Source organism: Sturnus vulgaris, chromosome 27 (assembly GCF_052056855.1).
Source record: "Sturnus vulgaris isolate bStuVul1 chromosome 27, bStuVul1.hap1, whole genome shotgun sequence".
NCBI classification, from domain to species: Eukaryota; Metazoa; Chordata; class Aves; order Passeriformes; family Sturnidae; genus Sturnus; species Sturnus vulgaris.
In genome coordinates, this window is record NC_142269.1 from 7,091,748 (window position 1) to 7,104,138 (window position 12,391).

Genomic DNA, 12,391 nt, shown 5'->3' on the forward strand with positions numbered 1-12,391 from the left:
TGCAGCTCTGCCCAACAGCGTGTTCTCGGTTCTGCGGGCAAGCACGCCCTCTTGCCTTGGCCGCGAGAGCAAAGTCCCGAGCGAGCACTCGACTCAGTGCAATGCACCCGGAAGGACGCTCTCGCTCGCCTTTCAAGGAACGATTCCTAACAGCAGAAGCAGCAGAGGCACAAACTGCACGACGAGAGGGGACAACGTAGATCACGTCTCTGTCCTGGCACATTTGCGTGTGCGATACTTCCCTCCGGCTCTTCGGGCCTTGCGAAGCTCTGTGTACTGCGAGCGCTGCTACTCGCAGCTGAGAAGGACCGTGGAGCTAGCGGCGAATTCGGAGAGCTCTTCGCTGCACTGCGCCGCTCGCAAGCGGCTTCGTTCTTCGCCTTCTGCCGTCCGGCGAGAGCTGAACTCCAGCGGTCAGTTGCAGCTCTGCCCAACAGCGTGTTCTCGGTTCTGCGGGCAAGCACGCCCTCTTGCCTTGGCCGCGAGAGCAAAGTCCCGAGCGAGCACTCGACTCAGTGCAATGCACCCGGAAGGACGCTCTCGCTCGCCTTTCAAGGAGCGATTCCTAACAGCAGAAGCAGCAGAGGCACAAACTGCACGACGAGAGGGGACAACGTAGAACACGTCTCTGTCCTGGCACATTTGCGTGTGCGATACTTCCCTCCGGCTCTTCGGGCCTTGCGAAGCTCTGTGTACTGCGAGCGCTGCTACTCGCAGCTGAGAAGGACCGTGGAGCTAGCGGCGAATTCGGAGAGCTCTTCGCTGCACTGCGCCGCTCGCAAGCGGCTTCGTTCTTCGCCTTCTGCCGTCCGGCGAAGGCTGAACTCCAGCGGTCAGTTGCAGCTCTGCCCAACAGCGTGTTCTCGGTTCTGCGGGCAAGCACGCCCTCTTGCCTTGGCCCCGAGAGCAAAGTCCCGAGCGAGCACTCGACTCAGTGCAATGCACCCGGAAGGACGCTCTCGCTCGCCTTTCAAGGAGCGATTCCTAACAGCAGAAGCAGCAGAGGCACAAACTGCACGACGAGAAGGGACAACGTAGAACACGTCTCTGTCCTGGCACATTTTCGTGTGCGATACTTCCCTCCGGATCTTCGGGCCTTGCGAAGCTCTGTGTACTGCGAGCGCTGCTACTCGCAGCTGAGAAGGACCGTGGAGCTAGCGGCGAATTCGGAGAGCTCTTCGCTGCACTGCGCCGCTCGCAAGCGGCTTCGTTCTTCGCCTTCTGCCGTCCGGCGAAGGCTGAACTCCAGCGGTCAGTTGCAGCTCTGCCCAACAGCGTGTTCTCGGTTCTGCGGGCAAGCACGCCCTCTTGCCTTGGCCGCGAGAGCAAAGTCCCGAGCGAGCACTCGACTCAGTGCAATGCACCCGGAAGGACGCTCTCGCTCGCCTTTCAAGGAGCGATTCCTAACAGCAGAAGCAGCAGAGGCACAAACTGCACGACGAGAGGGGACAACGTAGAACACGTCTCTGTCCTGGCACATTTTCGTGTGCGATACTTCCCTCCGGCTCTTCGGGCCTTGCGAAGCTCTGTGTACTGCGAGCGCTGCTACTCGCAGCTGAGAAGGACCGTGGAGCTAGCGGCGAATTCGGAGAGCTCTTCGCTGCACTGCGCCGCTCGCAAGCGGCTTCGTTCTTCGCCTTCTGCCGTCCGGCGAGAGCTGAACTCCAGCGGTCAGTTGCAGCTCTGCCCAACAGCGTGTTCTCGGTTCTGCGGGCAAGCACGCCCTCTTGCCTTGGCCCCGAGAGCAAAGTCCCGAGCGAGCACTCGACTCAGTGCAATGCACCCGGAAGGACGCTCTCGCTCGCCTTTCAAGGAGCGATTCCTAACAGCAGAAGCAGCAGAGGCACAAACTGCACGACGAGAGGGGACAACGTAGAACACGTCTCTGTCCTGGCACATTTGCGTGTGCGATACTTCCCTCCGGCTCTTCGGGCCTTGCGAAGCTCTGTGTACTGCGAGCGCTGCTACTCGCAGCTGAGAAGGACCGTGGAGCTAGCGGCGAATTCGTAGAGCTCTTCGCTGCACTGCGCCGCTCGCAAGCGGCTTCGTTCTTCGCCTTCTGCCGTCCGGCGAGAGCTGAACCTCCAGCGGTCAGTTGCAGCTCTGCCCAACAGCGTGTTCTCGGTTCTGCGGGCAAGCACGCCCTCTTGCCTTGGCCCCGAGAGCAAAGTCCCGAGCGAGCACTCGACTCAGTGCAATGCACCCGGAAGGACGCTCTCGCTCGCCTTTCAAGGAGCGATTCCTAACAGCAGAAGCAGCAGAGGCACAAACTGCACGACGAGAAGGGACAACGTAGAACACGTCTCTGTCCTGGCACATTTGCGTGCGCGATACTTCCCTCCGGCTCTTCGGGCCTTGCGAAGCTCTGTGTACTGCGAGCGCTGCTACTCGCAGCTGAGAAGGACCGTGGAGCTAGCGGCGAATTCGGAGAGCTCTTCGCTGCACTGCGCCGCTCGCAAGCGGCTTCGTTCTTCGCCTTCTGCCGTCCGGCGAAGGCTGAACTCCAGCGGTCAGTTGCAGCTCTGCCCAACAGCGTGTTCTCGGTTCTGCGGGCAAGCACGCCCTCTTGCCTTGGCCCCGAGAGCAAAGTCCCGAGCGAGCACTCGACTCAGTGCAATGCACCCGGAAGGACGCTCTCGCTCGCCTTTCAAGGAGCGATTCCTAACAGCAGAAGCAGCAGAGGCACAAACTGCACGACGAGAGGGGACAACGTAGAACACGTCTCTGTCCTGGCACATTTGCGTGCGCGATACTTCCCTCCGGCTCTTCGGGCCTTGCGAAGCTCTGTGTACTGCGAGCGCTGCTACTCGCAGCTGAGAAGGACCGTGGAGCTAGCGGCGAATTCGGAGAGCTCTTCGCTGCACTGCGCCGCTCGCAAGCGGCTTCGTTCTTCGCCTTCTGCCGTCCGGCGAGAGCTGAACTCCAGCGGTCAGTTGCAGCTCTGCCCAACAGCGTGTTCTCGGTTCTGCGGGCAAGCACGCCCTCTTGCCTTGGCCGCGAGAGCAAAGTCCCGAGCGAGCACTCGACTCAGTGCAATGCACCCGGAAGGACGCTCTCGCTCGCCTTTCAAGGAGCGATTCCTAACAGCAGAAGCAGCAGAGGCACAAACTGCACGACGAGAGGGGACACCGTAGAACACGTCTCTGTCCTGGCACATTTGCGTGTGCGATACTTCCCTCCGGCTCTTCGGGCCTTGCGAAGCTCTGTGTACTGCGAGAGCAGCTACTCGCAGCTGAGAAGGACCGTGGAGCTAGCGGCGAATTCGGAGAGCTCTTCGCTGCACTGCGCCGCTCGCAAGCGGCTTCGTTCTTCGCCTTCTGCCGTCCGGCGAGAGCTGAACTCCAGCGGTCAGTTGCAGCTCTGCCCAACAGCGTGTTCTCGGTTCTGCGGGCAAGCACGCCCTCTTGCCTTGGCCGCGAGAGCAAAGTCCCGAGCGAGCACTCGACTCAGTGCAATGCACCCGGAAGGACGCTCTCGCTCGCCTTTCAAGGAGCGATTCCTAACAGCAGAAGCAGCAGAGGCACAAACTGCACGACGAGAGGGGACAACGTAGAACACGTCTCTGTCCTGGCACATTTGCGTGTGCGATACTTCCCTCCGGCTCTTCGGGCCTTGCGAAGCTCTGTGTACTGCGAGCGCTGCTACTCGCAGCTGAGAAGGACCGTGGAGCTAGCGGCGAATTCGGAGAGCTCTTCGCTGCACTGCGCCGCTCGCAAGCGGCTTCGTTCTTCGCCTTCTGCCGTCCGGCGAGAGCTGAACTCCAGCGGTCAGTTGCAGCTCTGCCCAACAGCGTGTTCTCGGTTCTGCGGGCAAGCACGCCCTCTTGCCTTGGCCGCGAGAGCAAAGTCCCGAGCGAGCACTCGACTCAGTGCAATGCACCCGGAAGGACGCTCTCGCTCGCCTTTCAAGGAGCGATTCCTAACAGCAGAAGCAGCAGAGGCACAAACTGCACGACGAGAGGGGACAACGTAGAACACGTCTCTGTCCTGGCACATTTTCGTGTGCGATACTTCCCTCCGGCTCTTCGGGTCTTGCGAAGCTCTGTGTACTGCGAGCGCTGCTACTCGCAGCTGAGAAGGACCGTGGAGCTAGCGGCGAATTCGGAGAGCTCTTCGCTGCACTGCGCCGCTCGCAAGCGGCTTCGTTCTTCGCCTTCTGCCGTCCGGCGAGAGCTGAACTCCAGCGGTCAGTTGCAGCTCTGCCCAACAGCGTGTTCTCGGTTCTGCGGGCAAGCACGCCCTCTTGCCTTGGCCGCGAGAGCAAAGTCCCGAGCGAGCACTCGACTCAGTGCAATGCACCCGGAAGGACGCTCTCGCTCGCCTTTCAAGGAGCGATTCCTAACAGCAGAAGCAGCAGAGGCACAAACTGCACGACGAGAAGGGACAACGTAGAACACGTCTCTGTCCTGACACATTTTCGTGTGCGATACTTCCCTCCGGCTCTTCGGGCCTTGCGAAGCTCTGTGTACTGCGAGCGCTGCTACTCGCAGCTGAGAAGGACCGTGGAGCTAGCGGCGAATTCGGAGAGCTCTTCGCTGCACTGCGCCGCTCGCAAGCGGCTTCGTTCTTCGCCTTCTGCCGTCCGGCGAAGGCTGAACTCCAGCGGTCAGTTGCAGCTCTGCCCAACAGCGTGTTCTCGGTTCTGCGGGCAAGCACGCCCTCTTGCCTTGGCCCCGAGAGCAAAGTCCCGAGCGAGCACTCGACTCAGTGCAAATGCACCCGGAAGGACGCTCTCGCTCGCCTTTCAAGGAGCGATTCTAACAGCAGAAGCAGCAGAGGCACAAACTGCACGACGAGAAGGGACAACGTAGAACACGTCTCTGTCCTGGCACATTTGCGTGTGCGCGATACTTCCCTCCGGCTCTTCGGGCCCTTGCGAAGCTCTGTGTACTGCGAGCGCTGCTACTCGGAGCTGAGAAGGACCGTGGAGCTAGCGGCGAATTCGGAGAGCTCTTCGCTGCACTGCGCCGCTCGCAAGCGGCTTCGTTCTTCGCCTTCTGCCGTCCGGCGAAGGCTGAACTCCAGCGGTCAGTTGCAGCTCTGCCCAACAGCGTGTTCTCGGTTCTGCGGGCAAGCACGCCCTCTTGCCTTGGCCCCGAGAGCAAAGTCCCGAGCGATCACTCGACTCAGTGCAATGCACCCGGAAGGACGCTCTCGCTCGCCTTTCAAGGAGCGATTCCTAACAGCAGAAGCAGCAGAGGCACAAACTGCACGACGAGAGGGGACAACGTAGAACACGTCTCTGTCCTGGCACATTTTCGTGTGCGATACTTCCCTCCGGCTCTTCGGGCCTTGCGAAGCTCTGTGTACTGCGAGCGCTGCTACTCGCAGCTGAGAAGGACCGTGGAGCTAGCGGCGAATTCGGAGAGCTCTTCGCTGCACTGCGCCGCTCGCAAGCGGCTTCGTTCTTCGCCTTCTGCCGTCCGGCGTGAGCTGAACTCGAGCGGTCAGTTGCAGCTCTGCCCAACAGCGTGTTCTCGGTTCTGGGGGAAGCACGCCCTCTTGCCTTGGCCCCGAGAGCAAAGTCCCGAGCGAGCACTCGACTCAGTGCAATGCACCCGGAAGGACGCTCTCGCTCGCCTTTCAAGGAGCGATTCCTAACAGCAGAAGCAGCAGAGGCACAAACTGCACGACGAGAGGGGACAACGTAGAACACGTCTCTGTCCTGGCACATTTTCGTGTGCGATACTTCCCTCCGGCTCTTCGGGCCTTGCGAAGCTCTGTGTACTGCGAGCGCTGCTACTCGCAGCTGAGAAGGACCGTGGAGCTAGCGGCGAATTCGGAGAGCTCTTCGCTGCACTGCGCCGCTCGCAAGCGGCTTCGTTCTTCGCCTTCTGCCGTCCGGCGAAGGCTGAACTCCAGCGGTCAGTTGCAGCTCTGCCCAACAGCGTGTTCTCGGTTCTGCGGGCAAGCACGCCCTCTTGCCTTGGACCCGAGAGCAAAGTCCCGAGCGAGCACTCGACTCAGTGCAATGCACCCGGAAGGACGCTCTCGCTCGCCTTTCAAGGAGCGATTCCTAACAGCAGAAGCAGCAGAGGCACAAACTGCACGACGAGAGGGGACAACGTAGAACACGTCTCTGTCCTGGCACATTTGCGTGTGCGATACTTCCCTCCGGCTCTTCGGGCCTTGCGAAGCTCTGTGTACTGCGAGCGCTGCTACTCGCAGCTGAGAAGGACCGTGGAGCTAGCGGCGAATTCGGAGAGCTCTTCGCTGCACTGCGCCGCTCGCAAGCGGCTTCGTTCTTCGCCTTCTGCCGTCCGGCGAAGGCTGAACTCCAGCGGTCAGTTGCAGCTCTGCCCAACAGCGTGTTCTCGGTTCTGCGGGCAAGCACGCCCTCTTGCCTTGGCCGCGAGAGCAAAGTCCCGAGCGAGCACTCGACTCAGTGCAAATGCACCCGGAAGGACGCTCTCGCTCGCCTTTCAAGGAACGATTCCTAACAGCAGAAGCAGCAGAGGCACAAACTGCACGACGAGAGGGGACAACGTAGATCACGTCTCTGTCCTGGCACATTTGCGTGTGCGATACTTCCCTCCGGCTCTTCGGGCCTTGCGAAGCTCTGTGTACTGCGAGCGCTGCTACTCGCAGCTGAGAAGGACCGTGGAGCTAGCGGCGAATTCGGAGAGCTCTTCGCTGCACTGCGCCGCTCGCAAGCGGCTTCGTTCTTCGCCTTCTGCCGTCCGGCGAGAGCTGAACTCCAGCGGTCAGTTGCAGCTCTGCCCAACAGCGTGTTCTCGGTTCTGCGGGCAAGCACGCCCTCTTGCCTTGGCCGCGAGAGCAAAGTCCCGAGCGAGCACTCGACTCAGTGCAATGCACCCGGAAGGACGCTCTCGCTCGCGCCTTTCAAGGAGCGATTCCTAACAGCAGAAGCAGCAGAGGCAACAAACTGCACGACGAGAGGGGACAACGTAGAACACGTCTCTGTCCTGGCACATTTGCGTGTGCGATACTTCCCTCCGGCTCTTCGGGCCTTGCGAAGCTCTGTGTACTGCGAGCGCTGCTACTCGCAGCTGAGAAGGACCGTGGAGCTAGCGGCGAATTCGGAGAGCTCTTCGCTGCACTGCGCCGCTCGCAAGCGGCTTCGTTCTTCGCCTTCTGCCGTCCGGCGAAGGCTGAACTCCAGCGGTCAGTTGCAGCTCTGCCCAACAGCGTGTTCTCGGTTCTGCGGGCAAGCACGCCCTCTTGCCTTGGCCCCGAGAGCAAAGTCCCGAGCGAGCACTCGACTCAGTGCAATGCACCCGGAAGGACGCTCTCGCTCGCCTTTCAAGGAGCGATTCCTAACAGCAGAAGCAGCAGAGGCACAAACTGCACGACGAGAAGGGACAACGTAGAACACGTCTCTGTCCTGGCACATTTTCGTGTGCGATACTTCCCTCCGGATCTTCGGGCCTTGCGAAGCTCTGTGTACTGCGAGCGCTGCTACTCGCAGCTGAGAAGGACCGTGGAGCTAGCGGCGAATTCGGAGAGCTCTTCGCTGCACTGCGCCGCTCGCAAGCGGCTTCGTTCTTCGCCTTCTGCCGTCCGGCGAAGGCTGAACTCCAGCGGTCAGTTGCAGCTCTGCCCAACAGCGTGTTCTCGGTTCTGCGGGCAAGCACGCCCTCTTGCCTTGGCCGCGAGAGCAAAGTCCCGAGCGAGCACTCGACTCAGTGCAATGCACCCGGAAGGACGCTCTCGCTCGCCTTTCAAGGAGCGATTCCTAACAGCAGAAGCAGCAGAGGCACAAACTGCACGACGAGAGGGGACAACGTAGAACACGTCTCTGTCCTGGCACATTTTCGTGTGCGATACTTCCCTCCGGCTCTTCGGGCCTTGCGAAGCTCTGTGTACTGCGAGCGCTGCTACTCGCAGCTGAGAAGGACCGTGGAGCTAGCGGCGAATTCGGAGAGCTCTTCGCTGCACTGCGCCGCTCGCAAGCGGCTTCGTTCTTCGCCTTCTGCCGTCCGGCGAGAGCTGAACTCCAGCGGTCAGTTGCAGCTCTGCCCAACAGCGTGTTCTCGGTTCTGCGGGCAAGCACGCCCTCTTGCCTTGGCCCCGAGAGCAAAGTCCCGAGCGAGCACTCGACTCAGTGCAATGCACCCGGAAGGACGCTCTCGCTCGCCTTTCAAGGAGCGATTCCTAACAGCAGAAGCAGCAGAGGCACAAACTGCACGACGAGAGGGGACAACGTAGAACACGTCTCTGTCCTGGCACATTTGCGTGTGCGATACTTCCCTCCGGCTCTTCGGGCCTTGCGAAGCTCTGTGTACTGCGAGCGCTGCTACTCGCAGCTGAGAAGGACCGTGGAGCTAGCGGCGAATTCGTAGAGCTCTTCGCTGCACCTGCGCCGCTCGCAAGCGGCTTCGTTCTTCGCCTTCTGCCGTCCGGCGAGAGCTGAACTCCAGCGGTCAGTTGCAGCTCTGCCCAACAGCGTGTTCTCGGTTCTGCGGGCAAGCACGCCCTCTTGCCTTGGCCCCGAGAGCAAAGTCCCGAGCGAGCACTCGACTCAGTGCAATGCACCCGGAAGGACGCTCTCGCTCGCCTTTCAAGGAGCGATTCCTAACAGCAGAAGCAGCAGAGGCACAAACTGCACGACGAGAAGGGACAACGTAGAACACGTCTCTGTCCTGGCACATTTGCGTGCGCGATACTTCCCTCCGGCTCTTCGGGCCTTGCGAAGCTCTGTGTACTGCGAGCGCTGCTACTCGCAGCTGAGAAGGACCGTGGAGCTAGCGGCGAATTCGGAGAGCTCTTCGCTGCACTGCGCCGCTCGCAAGCGGCTTCGTTCTTCGCCTTCTGCCGTCCGGCGAAGGCTGAACTCCAGCGGTCAGTTGCAGCTCTGCCCAACAGCGTGTTCTCGGTTCTGCGGGCAAGCACGCCCTCTTGCCTTGGCCCCGAGAGCAAAGTCCCGAGCGAGCACTCGACTCAGTGCAATGCACCCGGAAGGACGCTCTCGCTCGCCTTTCAAGGAGCGATTCCTAACAGCAGAAGCAGCAGAGGCACAAACTGCACGACGAGAGGGGACAACGTAGAACACGTCTCTGTCCTGGCACATTTGCGTGCGCGATACTTCCCTCCGGCTCTTCGGGCCTTGCGAAGCTCTGTGTACTGCGAGCGCTGCTACTCGCAGCTGAGAAGGACCGTGGAGCTAGCGGCGAATTCGGAGAGCTCTTCGCTGCACTGCGCCGCTCGCAAGCGGCTTCGTTCTTCGCCTTCTGCCGTCCGGCGAGAGCTGAACTCCAGCGGTCAGTTGCAGCTCTGCCCAACAGCGTGTTCTCGGTTCTGCGGGCAAGCACGCCCTCTTGCCTTGGCCGCGAGAGCAAAGTCCCGAGCGAGCACTCGACTCAGTGCAATGCACCCGGAAGGACGCTCTCGCTCGCCTTTCAAGGAGCGATTCCTAACAGCAGAAGCAGCAGAGGCACAAACTGCACGACGAGAGGGGACACCGTAGAACACGTCTCTGTCCTGGCACATTTGCGTGTGCGATACTTCCCTCCGGCTCTTCGGGCCTTGCGAAGCTCTGTGTACTGCGAGAGCAGCTACTCGCAGCTGAGAAGGACCGTGGAGCTAGCGGCGAATTCGGAGAGCTCTTCGCTGCACTGCGCCGCTCGCAAGCGGCTTCGTTCTTCGCCTTCTGCCGTCCGGCGAGAGCTGAACTCCAGCGGTCAGTTGCAGCTCTGCCCAACAGCGTGTTCTCGGTTCTGCGGGCAAGCACGCCCTCTTGCCTTGGCCGCGAGAGCAAAGTCCCGAGCGAGCACTCGACTCAGTGCAATGCACCCGGAAGGACGCTCTCGCTCGCCTTTCAAGGAGCGATTCCTAACAGCAGAAGCAGCAGAGGCACAAACTGCACGACGAGAGGGGACAACGTAGAACACGTCTCTGTCCTGGCACATTTGCGTGTGCGATACTTCCCTCCGGCTCTTCGGGCCTTGCGAAGCTCTGTGTACTGCGAGCGCTGCTACTCGCAGCTGAGAAGGACCGTGGAGCTAGCGGCGAATTCGGAGAGCTCTTCGCTGCACTGCGCCGCTCGCAAGCGGCTTCGTTCTTCGCCTTCTGCCGTCCGGCGAGAGCTGAACTCCAGCGGTCAGTTGCAGCTCTGCCCAACAGCGTGTTCTCGGTTCTGCGGGCAAGCACGCCCTCTTGCCTTGGCCGCGAGAGCAAAGTCCCGAGCGAGCACTCGACTCAGTGCAATGCACCCGGAAGGACGCTCTCGCTCGCCTTTCAAGGAGCGATTCCTAACAGCAGAAGCAGCAGAGGCACAAACTGCACGACGAGAGGGGACAACGTAGAACACGTCTCTGTCCTGGCACATTTGCGTGTGCGATACTTCCCTCCGGCTCTTCGGGCCTTGCGAAGCTCTGTGTACTGCGAGCGCTGCTACTCGCAGCTGAGAAGGACCGTGGAGCTAGCGGCGAATTCGGAGAGCTCTTCGCTGCACTGCGCCGCTCGCAAGCGGCTTCGTTCTTCGCCTTCTGCCGTCCGGCGAAGGCTGAACTCCAGCGGTCAGTTGCAGCTCTGCCCAACAGCGTGTTCTCGGTTCTGCGGGCAAGCACGCCCTCTTGCCTTGGCCGCGAGAGCAAAGTCCCGAGCGAGCACTCGACTCAGTGCAATGCACCCGGAAGGACGCTCTCGCTCGCCTTTCAAGGAACGATTCCTAACAGCAGAAGCAGCAGAGGCACAAACTGCACGACGAGAGGGGACAAACGTAGATCACGTCTCTGTCCTGGCACATTTGCGTGTGCGATACTTCCCTCCGGCTCTTCGGGCCTTGCGAAGCTCTGTGTACTGCGAGCGCTGCTACTCGCAGCTGAGAAGGACCGTGGAGCTAGCGGCGAATTCGGAGAGCTCTTCGCTGCACTGCGCCGCTCGCAAGCGGCTTCGTTCTTCGCCTTCTGCCGTCCGGCGAGAGCTGAACTCCAGCGGTCAGTTGCAGCTCTGCCCAACAGCGTGTTCTCGGTTCTGCGGGCAAGCACGCCCTCTTGCCTTGGCCGCGAGAGCAAAGTCCCGAGCGAGCACTCGACTCAGTGCAATGCACCCGGAAGGACGCTCTCGCTCGCCTTTCAAGGAGCGATTCCTAACAGCAGAAGCAGCAGAGGCACAAACTGCACGACGAGAGGGGACAACGTAGAACACGTCTCTGTCCTGGCACATTTGCGTGTGCGATACTTCCCTCCGGCTCTTCGGGCCTTGCGAAGCTCTGTGTACTGCGAGCGCTGCTACTCGCAGCTGAGAAGGACCGTGGAGCTAGCGGCGAATTCGGAGAGCTCTTCGCTGCACTGCGCCGCTCGCAAGCGGCTTCGTTCTTCGCCTTCTGCCGTCCGGCGAAGGCTGAACTCCAGCGGTCAGTTGCAGCTCTGCCCAACAGCGTGTTCTCGGTTCTGCGGGCAAGCACGCCCTCTTGCCTTGGCCCCGAGAGCAAAGTCCCGAGCGAGCACTCGACTCAGTGCAATGCACCCGGAAGGACGCTCTCGCTCGCCTTTCAAGGAGCGATTCCTAACAGCAGAAGCAGCAGAGGCACAAACTGCACGACGAGAAGGGACAACGTAGAACACGTCTCTGTCCTGGCACATTTTCGTGTGCGATACTTCCTCCGGATCTTCGGGCCTTGCGAAGCTCTGTGTACTGCGAGCGCTGCTACTCGCAGCTGAGAAGGACCGTGGAGCTAGCGGCGAATTCGGAGAGCTCTTCGCTGCACTGCGCCGCTCGCAAGCGGCTTCGTTCTTCGCCTTCTGCCGTCCGGCGAAGGCTGAACTCCAGCGGTCAGTTGCAGCTCTGCCCAACAGCGTGTTCTCGGTTCTGCGGGCAAGCACGCCCTCTTGCCTTGGCCGCGAGAGCAAAGTCCCGAGCGAGCACTCGACTCAGTGCAATGCACCCGGAAGGACGCTCTCGCTCGCCTTTCAAGGAGCGATTCCTAACAGCAGAAGCAGCAGAGGCACAAACTGCACGACGAGAGGGGACAACGTAGAACACGTCTCTGTCCTGGCACATTTTCGTGTGCGATACTTCCCTCCGGCTCTTCGGGCCTTGCGAAGCTCTGTGTACTGCGAGCGCTGCTACTCGCAGCTGAGAAGGACCGTGGAGCTAGCGGCGAATTCGGAGAGCTCTTCGCTGCACTGCGCCGCTCGCAAGCGGCTTCGTTCTTCGCCTTCTGCCGTCCGGCGAGAGCTGAACTCCAGCGGTCAGTTGCAGCTCTGCCCAACAGCGTGTTCTCGGTTCTGGGGGAAGCACGCCCTCTTGCCTTGGCCCCGAGAGCAAAGTCCCGAGCGAGCACTCGACTCAGTGCAATGCACCCGGAAGGACGCTCTCGCTCGCCTTTCAAGGAGCGATTCCTAACAGCAGAAGCAGCAGAGGCACAAACTGCACGACGAGAGGGGACAACGTAGAACACGTCTCTGTCCTGGCACATTTGCGTGTGA